The sequence below is a fragment of the Ovis aries genome, chromosome X (genome assembly GCF_016772045.2).
Source record: "Ovis aries strain OAR_USU_Benz2616 breed Rambouillet chromosome X, ARS-UI_Ramb_v3.0, whole genome shotgun sequence".
NCBI classification, from domain to species: domain Eukaryota; kingdom Metazoa; phylum Chordata; class Mammalia; order Artiodactyla; family Bovidae; genus Ovis; species Ovis aries.
The window spans coordinates 119,178,953-119,195,993 of record NC_056080.1 but is presented as its reverse complement, the minus strand read 5'-3'; the positions used below and the strand labels follow the sequence as shown (position 1 = coordinate 119,195,993).

The following is a 17,041-nucleotide window of genomic DNA, read 5'->3' as shown; positions in this document are numbered from 1 at the left end:
AGATAAGCAAATTTGAAGCTCTTTGCATATGAGGAAGCAGAAGCCCAATCCCAGAAATGCCCCAGAAGCCATCCCTTTTGTTTCTCTCCAGGAATGGAATGCCTGTCCTTTCCACTTAACCTTACCAAGTCTTATGCATCTTTTAAACACTAACTCAAGTCCTATTATACAAAAGATGCCTTCTCTAATTACTTTAGCCCAATCATTTTGATTCTTTTCAGCACTCCTACAGCATCCTTTATATATTCTATCTTGAATTATTTTCTTATTATTTCACATGTTGCTTTTGCTATTGAATCATTATTAGGCTATTAATTCCATTTGTGTTGAGACCATACTTTTTCTATGTGGCTTGTAATATTGGGTGGGCGAAAAGTTCATTTGGTTTTAAGTAAAAATTAAAGATATTTTTCATCTTTACCAAGAACTTTATTGAACAACATATTCCCCACACGAATAAACTTTTTGGTCAACCCAATATTTAATACAATGTTGAGAACATGATAGGCACTTAAAAGAATACTGTTGACTAATTATATATTTAGCAGACAGTCAAAGTTGGGGGGGGGGCATTTTAATTTTGAGGATTTCCAGTGATGATAGTGATCTTCATTGGACCTATATAATAGAAGGTTAATGTTGATCAAATATGTCTTAATCCTAGTAAAGATGTCATTAGATTTTTGTCTTTTTTGTGTATGAGTAAGTTTCTTTTTAAAATTTATTTTTAACCCTTATGGCAGAAAGTGAAGAACTAAAGAGCCTCTTCATGAAAGTGAAGAGGAGAGTGAAAAAGTTGGCTTAAAACTCAACATTTAAAAAACCAAGATCATGGCATCTGGTCCCATCACTTCATGGCAAGTAGATGGGCAAGCAATAGGAACAATGACAAACTGTTTATTTTCTTGGGCTCTAAAATCACTGCAGATGGTGACTGCAGCCACACTTACTCCTTGGAAGAAAAGCTATGACCAACCTAGACAGCATATTAAACAGCAGAGATATTACTTTACCAACAAAGGTCCGTCTAGTCAAAGCTATAGTTTTTCCAGTAGTCATGTAAGGATGTTGAGAGTTGGACTGTAAAGAAAGCTGAGCACCGAAGAATTGATGCTTTTAACTGTGGTGTTGGAGAAGACTCTTGAGAGTCCCTTGGACTGCAGGGAGATCCAACCAGTCCATCCTAAAGGAAATCAGTCCTGAATATTCATTAGAAGGACTGATGTTGAAGCTGAAACTCCAATACTATGGCCACCTGATGTGAAGAGTTGACTCATTTGAAAAAACCCTGATGCTGAGAAAGATTGAAGGCAGGAGGAGAAGGGGATGACAGAGGATGAGATGGTTGGATGGCATCACTGCCTCAATGGACATGAGTTTGAGCAAGCTCTGGGAGTTGGTGATGGACAGGGAAGCCTGGTGTGCTGCAGTCTCTGGGGTTGCAAAGAGTCAGACATGACTGAGCGACTGAACCAAACTGATAGTTGAATCACAATGTTGTGTTAATTACTGCTGTACAGCAAAGTGATTCACTTACACATATATATATATTCATTTTCATATTCTTTTCCATTATGCTTTATCATAGGACATTGAATATGGTTCCCTGTGCTATATATTAGGACCTTGCTGTTATTCTGATTTTTTTGTCTTTCTTTTTTTTTTTAAACAAGTGGAAATCTGAAATACCCTTGGACATGTAACAATTATTTATGAAAACCTGCTTGTAATATGATTGGCACGTTTTAGGAGACATTCAGATTCATAGTAACCTTTGAGGTTTGAAAAATATTTGAAAGTACATATTTAAGGAATTAATGTATGCTTATATATGTGTACATTTTGAGTTGGAAACATGAAAACACCCCTCACTTAGTAAACAATGAAGACAACTGCTCAAATTTTTATATCCTATATCAAGAATTTTCCAGGTCTACCATGATTTCCTCCATGTCTAATATTTTAACAGTAAAAAACCTTTTAAAATGCCACTTAATTTTTAAAAAATTCCATTTCACTCTATGCTGTGGGCATTAAACTGCATTTTTAATAAGACATGACATGTTGAATAAAAGGAATAACTGATGATCCATCCAAGAACCTAAATATCATAACACTGTTAGGTAGGAAGTTAGGTATGAGCAATGAGGGGTGGCTTAGCAGAAAAGGATGTAAGCCAATCTCTAAACCCCATCCCAGACACATCTAGGAATCCTCACAGATATGGTACAAAAATAACCACAGAGAGTTTTCCAACTCCTGCACATGCTCTAGGCACACAGTAGATACAAACTAACTTCTTAATGTATCAGTGCAATAGGACTGATACATTGATGACATGTGCAATAGAGCCTGTTTTTATGTAACTTGCACTTGTCAATCAACCTTGAGCCTAGCATATTTGCATTCCCTTTCCTGATTGGTGGTGGGTACAAGCCCTATTTTGCACAGGGCAGATCCAAGAGGAAGAGATGGGGAGTATAAAAAGAGAAGCCAAGAGGAATCACGGCCACTCCTTTGGGGTTAGCCCACTCCCATGTCTTGGAGGTGTAATATCTGCTGTCTGTTTAATAAAAGATCTATCTGCTTGAGCTGTAACTGAGCTGTAACCAGCCTGTTGTTTTGAATCCTTGTTATGACAAGACAGGAGCTGAGAAATCCTGCCTACTTGAGCTGTAATTAGTCCGTTATTCCAAATCTGTTATGACGAGACAAGAACTGAAGGAGATAAATAAACCAACCTGACAACATGGAAAACAATTTCATATAAACCATAAGATGAAAGAAAAATAGATTGGTTCCTGGAAATGAAATGATATGTTAAGAAGTAATTAATTTAAAAATAGATTGGTACACAATCATACATTTAGACACTGAGAAAACAGATGAATTCAAAGAAATTATTTAGTATTGAACTGAACAAGAATCCTTATTTCTTACTTATACAATGGTTGTATAGTAAAGCCACATTTTAGTAGATCATAAAAGGAGGTTTTTTTATACAAAAGAAGTGGATAAAAAGGAAAAAATATAATTTACCCTAGGAAAATTTCTGGAAAAAACTCAGACTATGTGCACATAATAAGTTGTTTACTGGGCAGAGTGTTCATCGGAGCTATAGGAAAAAGAGCAAAGAAAGGATGTGCTGGTGGAAATGAGGAAAGAAAGGTAGACTGGATAAAGATAAAACCTATGGGGAAACTTGGATCCTCCTATGATATCAAAGGAATACAGGAAGAAGAAATAATTTTTAAAATTTTGTGATGTTGCTTTTAAGTTATTACAAAGACATGAGGGGCTGACAATTGGAGATGGAAGCAAAGGGAAAACATTTACGCTATTAATTCAAAGGATCTGTGGGAGATCTAGGTATAGAGCCTTTTGTTTTTGTTTTTATAAGAATAAAAACATAAAATATCCATTAGTTCAAAACCACTTACTGAACTCCTGTGTGCTAGGTGCTATGCATGGTACTGTTAAAGGTGAGTTAGAACTCATAATATTATCTAAAAGATAAGAAACAACAAGTGTTGGAGAGGGTGTGGAAAAAAGGGCACTCCGTGCATTGTTGGTGGGAATGTAAATTGGTACAGCCACTATGGAAAATAATATAGAGGTGCCTCAAAACACTAAAAATAGACTATCATCCAATCCAGCAATTCTACTTCTGGGTATTTATCCAAAGAAAACAAAAACACTAATTTGAAAGATACATGCATTTGTATGTTTATTGCAGCATTATTTCCAATAGCCACGATATGGGAAGGAACCCAGTGAAAGCCAAAGTCGGTCAGTCATGTCTGACTCTTTATGACCCCATGGACTGTAGCCTGCCAGGCTCCTCTGTCCATGGAACTCTCCAGGCCAGAGTACTGGTGAGGGAAACCGTTCCCTTCTCCAGGGGAATCTTCTCAAACCAGTGATCAAACCCATGTCTCCTACATCTCCTGCACTGCAAGCAGATTCTTTATCGCTGAGCCACCAGGGAAGCCCACAATGGAATATTACTCATCCATGAAAAAGAATGAAATCTTACCATTTGTGGCAACATGGATCAACCTGGAGGGTATTATGCTAAGAGAAATAAGACAGATAGAGAAAAACAAATACCATATAATTTCACTTATATGTGAAATCTAAAATAACAGAACAAATAAACAAAACAGAAATAGGCTTAGAAATACAGAGAACTAGTGGTTGCTAGAATGGAGGGGCATGGGGGAATGAGTGAAACAGGTGAAGAGGAATAAGAAGTACAAGCTTCCAGCTATAAAATAAATTTCATGGGGATATTATGTACATGTATAGAATATAGTCACTATTATAACAACTTTTGATGGTAACTGGACTTGTGATCATCTCGTAATGTATAAAAGCATCAAGTCAACATGTTGTACCCCTGAAACTACTATAACTTGTTTGTTAATTATAAATCAATTTTAAAATATGAATTAGAGTCAAAAACCTGCCTTTGAGCTTCTGAAAGAGACCCGGAAGATCATCTGTGCAAGATTCTTTTATATAAATAGAAAAAACTACCAACTTTGGGTTACTTTGTGAATGATTCTCTATGTCTTAAACTGACGGTTTGAAAGATCAGAATGAAATGCAGTTTTATTAGAGCTCTGAGTCCAAGGCCCCTTTCCTAGAGCAAAACACTAACCTCTGAAAAGGACTTTTAGATTTTGGGTAACACAAAAGTAGCTTAGTTACAGCAAAATGGCCATTTTAGGAATTTTCATTAAAATGGAGTTCTACTTGGATTTTATTGTTGAGCTTGTTAAACAGGAATCTCAACCACCATCCAAATAGGGCATGTTTTATCTGTTGGAAACTACTGAGGCAGTAAGATGCAGTGCTACTGTCTGGGCACCCCATGGCTTTGAAATTATGGCCACTGGACTTCTATTAAAGTGACATTTCTTGACTACAATCTCTTGTTGAATTCTGACATCCTTAGTATTAGTAAGTAAATTAAAGCTTATGTAAAGCTCCTATGGAAGGAAATGGCAACCCACTCCAGTACTCTTGCCTGGAAAATCCCATGGATGGAGGAGCCCAGTAGGCTACAGTCCATGGGGTCGCAAAGAGTCGGACACGACTGAGTGACTTCACTTCACTTAAAGCTCCTATGTAAGTTTTTTTTTTTTTTAACAAAACAAAACAAAACAGGAAAGCCTAAATAGCATATCCTTAGGATTCTTAATATTTTGACTTATTCTAAACTCTAACACTTGAAAAATATACTAAAATAGAATACTAAGGTAAGTAATTGAGACAACTATACCTATTCTTGAAAATTTAGCTTGAGTCCCTTCATAAGATATTCTAAGTCTGTAAATTTAAGTTTTAAAGCTGCTGCTGCTGCTGCTAAGTAGCTTTAGTCGTGTCCGACTCTGTGTGACCCCATAGATGGCAGCCCACCAGGCTCCCCCATCCCTGGGATTCTCCAGGCAAGAACACTGAAGTGGGTTGCCATTTCCTTCTCCAATGCATGAAAGTGAAAAGTGAAAGTGAAGTCGCTCAGTCGTGTCCAACTCTTAGCCACCCCATGGACTGCAGCCTACCAGGCTTCTCCATCCATGGGATTTTCCAGGCAAGAGTACTGGAGTGGGGTGCCAGTGCCTTCTCCCAAGTTTTAAAGCAGGTGGACTGTAAAGCTAGGGAACTCTACTCAGTGCCCTGTGGTGACCTAAATGGGAAGGAAACCCAAAAAAGAGGGGATATACATATACGTATAGCTGATTCACTTTGCTATACAGTAGAAACTAACACAACATTGTAAAGCAACCAAGCTCTAAAAAAAAATTAATCGAGACTGGAAGCTCTTCAGGAGTGATTTACAGACAACATAAAATGTAGAAAACTAAAGTACTGTATCAGTGTATCTAGAAATTTTGTGTAAAGAATTCCAGAAACCATACCAAACCTTGGGCTGATTACTGAAAATCAGAAATCTCATTTTGGAGCCTCTTGTAAATGTGTGTGGCGATATAGTGTACAGTTCATGCAACGTGAACATGTTAAAATCGGTACTTTTATGCTGACCCTAGCCTGACCCAGTGCAAAATCTCTCACACCAGAAATTTAATGTTTCTGAAAGCCTGATGATTGCCCTCTCATTTATTTTTCACCTTTCTGTGCCTTTCATATGTGCTTCCAGCTGGTTAATCATTAATTAATATTTAACAAGGCTTTTTCACAATGCTAATTCTTTCTCTGCTAGTAGAGCCTTTAGGCAGTATGTGAACTCTCCTTCTCTGCCCATTTAAGAAGCCAGGACACTCACTATAGATTAATTTCTCTCAAGAAATCCAGAACAGTAGATAAAGGGAGGTTTCCTTGACAAGACCATTCAATGTTTCAGGCCACTCTGAATTTAGTAGATTTTCCTAGTGCATATAAAATGAGATTGAGTTGAACCAACTTAAAATTCTTCAAAAAATTTTCCAAGCACACATTGCCTGAACAAAATGGTTGCGACTGAAACGGGAAAGGGTTTAGCCTTTCCGCTTCTTGTGCCACAAGCCAGTCTCTTGATTCCAAAGATTGGAATGCAGATAAGCAGGGGAAACCTCAGCGCATGTTAATGAAAGAGGTCAGCTATGACACAGAGGCCGAGAAGAAGGAAAGGTACTCTAGGAAGCAGGAGTATGTCTCCAAGTTTTCTCTGGTGAAAGGAGATTGATGAGAATTGACATCCGTTTACAGTCAACCAACGGGAACCACGTAACTTTCACGTCCCTCCCCACCTCCACCTCTCACTCCTTTCCGTATGGACAAACAGACCACACAGGTGACTTTGGCCAACAATTTACTTGGCATGAAACCCAAAACATGAGAGCCTCGTCCTGTCCATATATCTGTTCCAGATAACTAGTTAGAAAGGGAAGATTGCTGAGGTTTTCCCTCAGCGTTGCTCCGCACCTGAGCTGATTGGAGCCGAAGAGACTACTGATGCGTACTACTAACGTCCCCTCCCACGTCCAGATTCTTTTTATGATTCTAGGTTGAAACTGTACTCTCCAGACTTAAATAGGGTCTTGGTAACATTCAAACTCTCGCTCCCACATTCTCATCTTTTCATTTATTCTACACGGTTTTTGAGAAAGTGGTACCCCAGCCAGGTTCTGAGGACTTCTTCTAGTCTCTTCGGAGCTAGGGAAGGGGAGAAAGGGAGCAGAGGACCAATCTCCGCTCCCAGCCGCAGTTACAGTTCCCATCCCTCCAGGGCGCCCATCCCTGTGCCTTTTGTCCCAAAACCCCACCCAGATGATGTGACAGGCTCGTGGCCCAATCCCTTTCCTGGTTCCCAGGCCGACTGCTAGCACCACCCGAGCCAATGGCGGCGGCCGAGGGGCGGAGGGCCTGGCAGAAGGGGCGGGAGCGCTGGCTTTAGAACCACAGCCGCAAAGATTCCGAGCGGCAGAAGTTGTCTGAGTGCGTCGGGAGGAGGCAGTTGGGCCAGATCCGGTACTCTGCGACTTTCTGTAAGTGCTCTGCAGGTACAGGAGGGCACGAGGGGAGCAGGGTCCCTGAGCGTGGGCAGGAGTGGGTCCAGAGGAGAGCATCTCCAGGAACCTCGGCGGGAACATGCCTGGCACGGGGGGCGGGGGCCTGAGAGGGAGGCTGGAGAGATTTCTGTCCCAGCCTTGGGCGCCAAAGCGACCGTTCGCAGCAGGGATGGGTGGGAGTGACCGAGTGTTCCCCATGACCGCTACCCGCTTCAGACACGTTTTCTGACGTTCACTGGGGGAGATGGTGTTTGCTCAGTCGTTGCTCTTAACTTGTTGCCAACCTTGGGCTGGAGTCCTTGACGCCAACCCTTGCCCTTCTCCCCTTTACCGGCGGCGGCCCCGAAGTAGAAACCCAGCGTCTAAACTTCCCTCGACCGTCCTTCTCCAGCTACTGCCACCCTCCTCCCCCCGCCTCCGCCGGCTCTGGACTCAGGAAATCCCGGAGCCCGCCGCCTGCTACGCCTCCAGCCCCGGCTCGCCCACCTCCGGTGACCTCTCAGGCTCACCTCGGCCCCCGGCTCCTCGGGGTGCGGTGGCCCAGGGAGAGAACGAGGCTCTGGTTGCCTGCCTTCCGCTTGCTTCCCTGGCCAGTAGCGATCGCTTAGCGATCGCACCGCGTCTCCCTATGAGTAAGCACTTTTTTCCTTTCAGTAGCAGGACATCCCCATGCCGTTAGGACAGTACCTTTCCGTTCTTCACGCTCCCGATTGCTTGCCGCCCGGTCTGCTCCTTTCTCAGCTCCTCTGGCTCCGCACCCTCGAGCGCACACGGTCCCGGCGGCTCGGGAGACAGTCGAAAGGGACGGTGGGAGAGGGGCAACATCCCCCTTCTCCCACACAGCTGCACTTGCCAGTGTTTACTTTTCCGCACCCGCAGTACTTAGCGCCCTAATGAGAGGCGGGGGGGGGGGGGGGCGGGGAACGCCGACCACCCGCGCCCTGGCTTCTCGCCAGTCCCAAAGTTGCCGCCGCCGCCGTCGCCGCTGCTGCTCCTGGCTTTAATGTGCTGGCGGCTCCGACCGCCAGGCTTCTGGGCAGAAGATCCCAGCCTGGGAGGTGGAGTGGACTTAAGGCTTTATGACACTTCCCGTACGAGACGCTTCTTGCTCCACACCCGATCTGCACGACATCCCGGTTGGTGCTCAAGGTTGAGTTTAGAATTAATTCGCGGTTTAGGATCAGATAGACAGGATGCTGGGGATGCCCGACTTGTTACCAGGGATGAGGGTGGGGACTGGGAAGAGAGCCTGGCAGGCCGCACAGTAGGTACTTAGGTGAAGTGAAAAACTACTGAGAAATAAGCAGATAGTCTGCTTTATTAGATGTCACAGTGTATTTGGGCACCTAAACTTGATCCTGAGGATGCAATTTAGAGCGAATTCCAACATACTGGCGGAAGCCCCACACATGCCAATTGGCATCACGTGCCCCAAGTCTCTGATGCCCCTGGGGTCATGGTCACATGACTTCTTTTGACTTTAAAACTGGAATGTAATGGCTGAAGTCCATTTTCCCAAAAATACTCGACCAAAAAGGGGAGAGGGTGTGAACTAGCCTCTACTCAAGGGAATTCTACTTGGATGTGGATGAGAACAGAAAGGGAATTTGGTGCTCAGATTTTATCCAGAATAAAAACAGAAGCTGTTTTTAAAATAAGGGCTTGAAATATGTTTTGCTGGGATATATGTCTCCCCTGTGGCTCTTCAATCTAGTTATGGCTTTTCTAAATTTTAAAAATATCTTACTAATTATTTCCTGGGAAAATTGTCCTTTTATTCATGCCCTGTTTCATTCTGAAGTGATTGATTTGAAGCCATATCCCATAAGATAGTGTTTTAAAAAATTAGGCTTTGTCCATGTACCTAGGTCTGGCCTATATTCCAGTTGAACTGTTCTCTATATTAGGCATCTGCTTGAAAGTGGTGGATAATCTTTTGGCTAAAATTAACCATCAGTTACTGTGGTTTGAAATTGGATCAGAAATAAGGCACAAAAACAGTGGACACTAAATTTGAGAAATAGAGCTGATTGGGTTTGTGCCTCTCAATACTTTAGCAGAATAATGAGATGCCACAGAAACAACTTCTGTAATGACCAATACCCACCCAAGTGACCCAAGTTAAGACTACTGTTGGAAAAACTTTACGGTTTTTGTGATTTAGATTATGTATTGCAGAGTACAGAAATGGGCAGCAGAACGTCTGAGGTCAAGAGTTTAAAAGCTTTACTTATTTACAAAAATGGATCCAGTTGACACATATTCAGTCTTGAAAACAACTAGGGCAGCTAAAAATGAAACTGGGAACAGTTAAGAGATTTTGGCTTTGTATGCTTTAGCCAGAAACCCTTTGTCTACGTACTGCAGCAACCTCTGAATGACTTGAGCACTCCATTTTTATGCTGTGCATGGGTTTCTGAGCCTAAAAACTAGAACAACTTTAAAGCACATAGCTCTGACTGCCAGGCTTAACCTGGCAGCGCAGATTAGCTGGAAGCGGACTCAAGCTGCACCTGAGTTAATTGGGAGTTAAGGACACACTGCTAGATAGACCCCCCTAGTGGAAGTGAGGTGATAATATAAACTAATAAATATTTAACCTTAAAAAAGGAAAGAGTACAACTATCCAACTAGGTTAAAGTGATAGGGAGTTAAGTTCTTTTTAAAATAATATTAACTCATGTCAAAACAGGATCCTCACTAGGCTCTCTGTCCACAGTCTTTTGTCTCAGAGGTGTCCACTTGTTTAAAACTACTGACTTCATTTTTCAGTGGTATGATCTAATGAACCCAGGCTTTCATCAAAATTAGAGGATTACGAGTCTAATACTTAATTTCTATTGTTAGATCTAGAAAGTGATCAAACTCTTTGTCTGGGGTGGGAGAGCCAAATAAATTATGCTTTGCCTCCATGGGGTCGCAAAAGAGTGGGACACTCACTACTTAGCGACTAAACAACAACTTGATTTTACACAGATAATTAACACTCAGGTCGAAGGAATCCAATCTGATGGCATCATTTAGGGTCAATTGCTAAAAATGTCTAGGCTTAATACATTTTGGGTAAAAGGATTATTACAACTAGTGAGTAATATTTGGGTTGAGATTAAGTTTCTTCTACAAATGGTTACAAGTACATTAGACTTAACTGTGACTATTTCTACTGGCAGAATGTCAGTATCCAGGGCACTATCAGGAACTACATGGACATTTTTGTTGTTCTTAAGTCATGTCCGACTCTTTGCGACCCCATGGACGGTGGCAAGTCAGGCTTCCCTGCCCTTCACTGTCTCCTGGAGTTTGCTCAAATTCATGTCCACTGAGTCGATGTCTCTCCAAGGTAAACAGTGTGACTGTTACTGAAAAGAAGTGGGTAGTAGCTTCACCACGGTGTTTGAGGACTAAGGAGATTCTTTTTGGTGAAACTGACAGAGAAAAGGAAGGAAATCCACTTGCAATTTTTCCATATTCTGTTTTAGGCATTTCTGCTTGCCTATCCAAAAAATATACTGACATAATAATATTCTTGGCACATATGATAAATTTGTGAATTTGGTACTGTGTGACTAATGTTATTTCTTTAAAATATGGACCATTTCTGTCATTCCTTATCAGAATTTATCATAATCTAGGTGGAATGTATATGCCAAACTGTTTGTTTTTGCTGTTTAGTACAGATTCCAGAAGTAGCAGATATAAAATTGAAAACAAACATCTAACATCTATCAATACATGACGACTTGGCTATCTGTTTTTGGAATCACTTTGTAATTGCTCGTGCTGTTTTGGTGAAAAGTAATCTGGGGAGAAAGTTTGATGTCTGAAAATAATAAAACTCAGTTTAGAAGAAAACAGCTAGATCACATTTTGAGTCTGTATAATTATTCTAGGGAATGACATACCATATAATGTATGTTCAATGTGTTGGAGGTTTCAAAAGTTTTTTGGATACATTATACTGTTGGAAGGTCTTTTAGATACCAGTGGTCACGACTCGCTGTTTTTAGTTATGAGAGAGCTTTGGTTAAAATTATGGTCTAGAAATATTCAAAACAGTCTAATCATGAAATGTCAGTCTCAGGAAAAGATCTGATAATACTTGGGCCAACTGGTAGTTATGGAGGTGACAGTTTCCAAAATTTTAATAAGTTTAATAACATTGAATTTGCCTTATTCTTAGCACTTGAAAGACAAATATTGCTGAGTATAAACTGTTTTAGGGCTGAAAAAGCATTGCTGTTAAATGAAAATTATAATGGTAAGGGGGAAGTATGTTGGACTTCCTTCAGAAGAACTAGATTCTAGACATGGTTCTGCCACTGACTCATAATTTGACCTTGAGAAAGTCACTAAAGATTATTACATTATTATATAACATTGAGTACATACATGTGCCAGACACCACACATTTTCTCATTTATAAACAGAGGGCATGGCTCAAGGACGTTGTTGTGTCTTTTATATAGAAATAGTATTGCTTATTTCCATTTTATTTATCGGTTGATTTGTTTACCAATTGTAATGCGACTATATTGCATGCTAAGTCGCTTCAGTCATGTCCAACTCTTTGCTACCCTATGGACTATAGGGTGCCAGGTTCTTCTGTCCATGAGATTGTCCAGGGAAGAATACTGGAGTGGTTGCCATGTACTCCTCCAGGGGATCTTCCCGACGCAGGGATTGAACCCTAGTTTCTTATGTCTCCTGCATTGGCAGGTGGGTTCTTACCACTAGCACCACCTGAGACGCAACTGTATTTAAGCTAAATACCTTGTTGGAAAATTGGTAACTATACAGGAAGATGATCACTGGTGGCTTACGCAGTGACTAATGTTATTTCTTTAAAATATAGACCATTTCTGTCATTCCTTATCAGAGATTTTTGGCACATTAAACTTTCTGATTTTATATTATAAGAAAGCTTAATTTTTCTTAGCAGTCTAGAAATTGGTTTGATGATAAGGAGGTAGTATTGTTTACTGGAAAAAAATCCAGGGTCTTTTAATCCTCTACAGTTTGCACAGATAGGCCATCTTAAGTAAATTATGGAAGTTCTCTGTGTTCATATCTGGATTTTACTTTATTTGTAAACCATCTGTTTCTGATCTACGTATTTCACAGGGATGCTGAAAGGATAAATGAGCTATGTAAGCCTTGGCTCTTCAGCAGACAGGTGGTATATAAATTCAAAGCACTGTAGTAGTATATCATAGAAGCACCAAAGTTTTAACAAGAGTTTACAGAAATAGAGTTCTCATCACTTAAGTCTTGCCACATTTTTACTTGTCTGTAATAGTCTCCAACCATCCACTTTTACAAGCTAAGGAGAAGTAAAGCCAGACATAATATAATGAAAAATAAGAGAAATGGTTGATAACAAGAGCATTAAGCCCTATACATGTAATACTTTGTTATATTTTTTCCCCTCAAATATTTTGCCAAGTAGCCGTTAAAGCCATTAATGTGGTGTGGGTTTTTTTTCTTACTTTTCCCAAGCAACTATCGAGCAGTATTTTGGTGTTCATTGCTAAAGCTTACAAAGTACTTTGGCTTATCATACTTCATTCTTAGTTTTGTGATTGCCTGTTATAGGAGGTTTTGTGTAAAGTTGTGCATGAAAAATCAAATGTTTCTCTGTGTAATTGCACTCTAAATTGCATATGTGAAGTATGGAAAAGTGTATAATGAAGGAGATAATCTGTATGTTTAAGTGTCATGCCATCATTAACACAGAAAAGTGAGAAGTGAATGTAGATTTTCTTTTGAAAAAACAAACCTTGTGCTAGGTAAACTTCTGAGGGGTCATTTTCAACCCCCACCCTCAAAATTGTTAACTTGGAATTAATTTTCAATGTCTGTTGTCATCTTGCCAATTACATAATGGTTCTTTAACTCTGTCATTCTTTGCATTATCATATGTTTTATTTTATTAAAATTATGTTTGATAACATTTGTTAAAATATCATTTGTGAAGTAACAGTACCTAATGAAAATGAAATAAGCAGAAAGCCCTGAGTTAAAGAACTTTTTGAAATTACCTGGTATCGTGTGGCTAGTTCTGAAGAAAAGGTTCTTTTTGCTAAAATAAATCGTTTTCTTTTGTAAAATCTGATCTCATTTCTACCATCTCTGGTTTAAAAAATAGCAAATCATTTTTTGTAACCTTGTAACCTAGTCATTGAAAATAATATTTTGATTCTCTTAAGCTGTTTTTACTTTATATGTGTATATATATTTATATAAAATATAAATACTTTCTATAAAATAGAATTTGTGAGGACAGTAAAATAGCTTTGAATATTCATATTATTGCATTCTACCTTATATGCTCTAATTACATAGTGTTGTGCTCAGATTGACATTCTGCTATTGACACTGAATTATAATACTAATACATTGTCCTTTATAGATTAATGTAATTTTTAAGCATTTTTTCTGTATTTATTTACTTGCTTATATGTCCCTGTTTTTGCCATTTCTTTATGTCTTTTTGACATTTTGGAGCTTGTATTTCAGTGAGGGAGAATTTCCCTTTCAGACTGCTTTCTCAGAGGTAAAAGTGACAAGAGATGATTCCTTCAGTATATCTTATTGCTATAATAGTCAATAGGTATATTTAGCTAATCTGCTGGAAAAGTGTCTTAAGTAGTGTGTACTTCAGATGTTTTTAATCACTTTGCATTGGATTAAAAAATACAAGGCCATTGTAAAAGTATTAAAGCAAAAATTTTTATAAAGAATAAAAGTAAAGATTACTCGTAATCATGCCACTTGTTCATATTTTTTTAATCTGTTTCCTGTATAGAAAGTTAAATATTTTTTAAAATTTGGATCATGTTGTATATGCAGTTTGTATCTCTTTTTTTTCACTTATTATACTGTGAAAATGTTTTCACATAATAAGATATTTTTGAAAATATTTAAAATTACTGCATGAGATTTCATAATTCATTTCATTAATTCCAGGTTGTTGGAAAATTTTTTTCTTTCCATATGTTATAGATAATACTTCAGTGAACATCCTGGGGCAAAAAGCATTTTGTGACTCTGAGTATTTCTTTGGGATAGGTATTTAGAAGAAAAATTGCAAAGATTTTTGTTTTTAAAGATGAATTCCTTTGACAATCTTTGAAGTTTAAACACTGGCTTACCCAAAAAGAGCCCTGATTTCAAAGAACAGCACTCAGGAAAACAACAAGCCATTCTTTATATAGTGTTTTGTATGTGACTAAACTGGAGCTGGTTTAGGTAAATAATATGTCTTAGAAATATTGTGGTTTCCTCTGATCTAGTTAGCAGGTGCAAAGCAGGATGAAGTAGAATCCTGTGGGGTGCACAATCCTAGGAAGTTCTATTTTTTGAAATGGAACTGTTAATGGGGGAAGGGAGACAGGTTTGTATTTAATTAGCCTTTAGATTTCAGATTGCTGTAAAACTCTGTTCAAGTATGGAAACCTTATTTGTGACCAGAAACTTTCAGTATCCTAAAGAAACTTTTCATCATGAAGTTGATTAAATGGCTGTGTTTGGAGGTTCTTTTGGTTTATTAATTTATTCTTACTGAAGTATAGTTGATTTACAATGTTGTTAGTTTCTGGTGTGTAGCAAAGTGATACAATTTTATACATATGTATTCTTTTTCAGTTTCTTTTCCATTATAGGTTATTACAAGAGAGTGAGTGTAGTTCCCTGTGCTATATAGTAGTCCTTGTTTTATATTTTATATATAGCAGTATGCATATGTTAATCTCAAACTTATTCCCCCTTCCCCTTTAGTAACCATAAACTACCATATGATCCAGCAATCCCACTCCTGGGCATATATCTGGAAAAGATGAAAACTCTAATTTGGAAATATACGCATACTCTGATGTTCATAGTAGCACTGTTTACAATAGCTGCTGCTGCTGCTGCTAAGCCGCTTCAGTCGTTTCCGACTCTGTGTGACCCCATAGACGGCAGCCCACCAGGCTCCGCCATCCCTGGGATTCTCCAGGCAAGAACAGTGGAGTGGGTTGCCATTTCCTTCTCCAATGCATGAAAGTGAAAAGTGAAAGTGAAGTTGCTCAGTCGTGTCCGACCCTCAGCGACCCCAGGGACTGCAGCCTACCAGGCTCCTCTGTCCATGGGATTTTCCAGGCAAGAGCACTGGAGTGGGGTGCCATTGCCTTCTCCATTACAATAGCTAAGAAATGGAAACAACCTAGATGTCCATTGACAGATGAATGAATATGTGCTGTGTATGTGTGTATATATGTGATGGACTATTACTCAACCATAAAAGGAATGAAATAATGTCATTTGCCACAACATCGATGGACCTAGAGACGATCATACTAAGTGAAGTAGTCAGACAGAGAAAGACGAATATCATCAAATATGTGATATCACTTATACATGGAATCTAAAATATGATATAAATGAGCTTATTTACAAAACAGAAATAGACTCACAGACATACAAATGTCTCTGTCAAAAGGCTTTTTTTATCTCAGGTTGTGCAATTGCAGCTCAGTGATACATCAGTTACATCCAGACTACCACCATAATGTGAGTCACACCAATTTTTTTGACTTCCTAGCACATATAAAAGTCATGTATACAATAATGTAGTCTATTAAGTGTGCAATAGCATTACGTCTTTAAAAAGTACATAATTAAAAATACTTTATTGTTTAAAAAATACCAGTTAATCATCTGAGGCTTCAGTGTATCCTAGTAACATTGAAGATCACTGATCACCAATCACTATAACAAGTATAATGATAATGACAGATTGTGAAATATGGTGAGAGTTCCCAAAATGTGACACAAAATGAGAAAATGCTACTGGGAAAAAGATGCCAATAGATTCCTCACTTGATGCAGACTTGCCACAAACCTTCAATTTGTAAAAAGTGAAATATCTGGAACGTGCAATAAAATGAGGTGTGCCTGTACTTTGACACTACTCAATAAACTCAGTTATATATTTCATTCAACTTGCTTAAATAGCTAAACTGAGATCAAATAGTGGTAAAATTTCTGGTGCCATCAGTTAATTTGTGCCTAGATTCCATGTATAGTGAATCCCCCAATTACAACACATAATAAATATTTTGTATATTTAAATGTCTCATTGCACACTGCATCTCTCTCTCTAAACTTATCCCATGCTGCTACATAGACCCTTCCCGGATGTTTGTTTCCTTCCCCCAGTTCATTGGTGGCACTAAGGACCATGTTGTTCTGGACATCATCTGATGACCCAGAAGTGATGTGGAAAATTTCTGACCAGACAACTCGTTCTCATCACCTCTCTTTTTTGTTCTCAGAGGTATAATGTACATGCTATATTTCATAGTCAGACTGGAGTTTAGTATAAAATGTGGGTTCCCATGGTTTTGCTGTTTTATATCTCTGTGATATTGGGGAAGTTCTGTAACTCCTCCAAACCTCAATTTTACTATCTATAAAATGGGGATGGTATGACTTGTTTTAGTGTTGTCCTTAAAATTAAAGGAGAACATTTGTAAAGAAAATAGTGG

General features: G+C 39.1%; 1 protein-coding gene across 3 annotated transcripts in view; it reads left to right on the top strand.

Annotated features, from left to right (window-relative positions):
• The first annotated feature begins 7,424 nt into the window (after positions 1-7,424).
• PLS3 (plastin 3) overlaps positions 7,425-17,041 on the top strand; it is a 100,118-nt gene continuing 90,501 nt past the window's right edge. For 2 of the 3 annotated variants that reach the window (XM_012107496.5, XM_012107495.5), the window contains exon 1: positions 7,425-7,490. The gene's annotated coding sequence lies outside the window, so the exon portion shown is untranslated. Of the gene's footprint in view, positions 7,506-17,041 lie in introns of all 3 variants that reach the window. The other variant, XM_042242471.2, reaches the window with a different exon arrangement.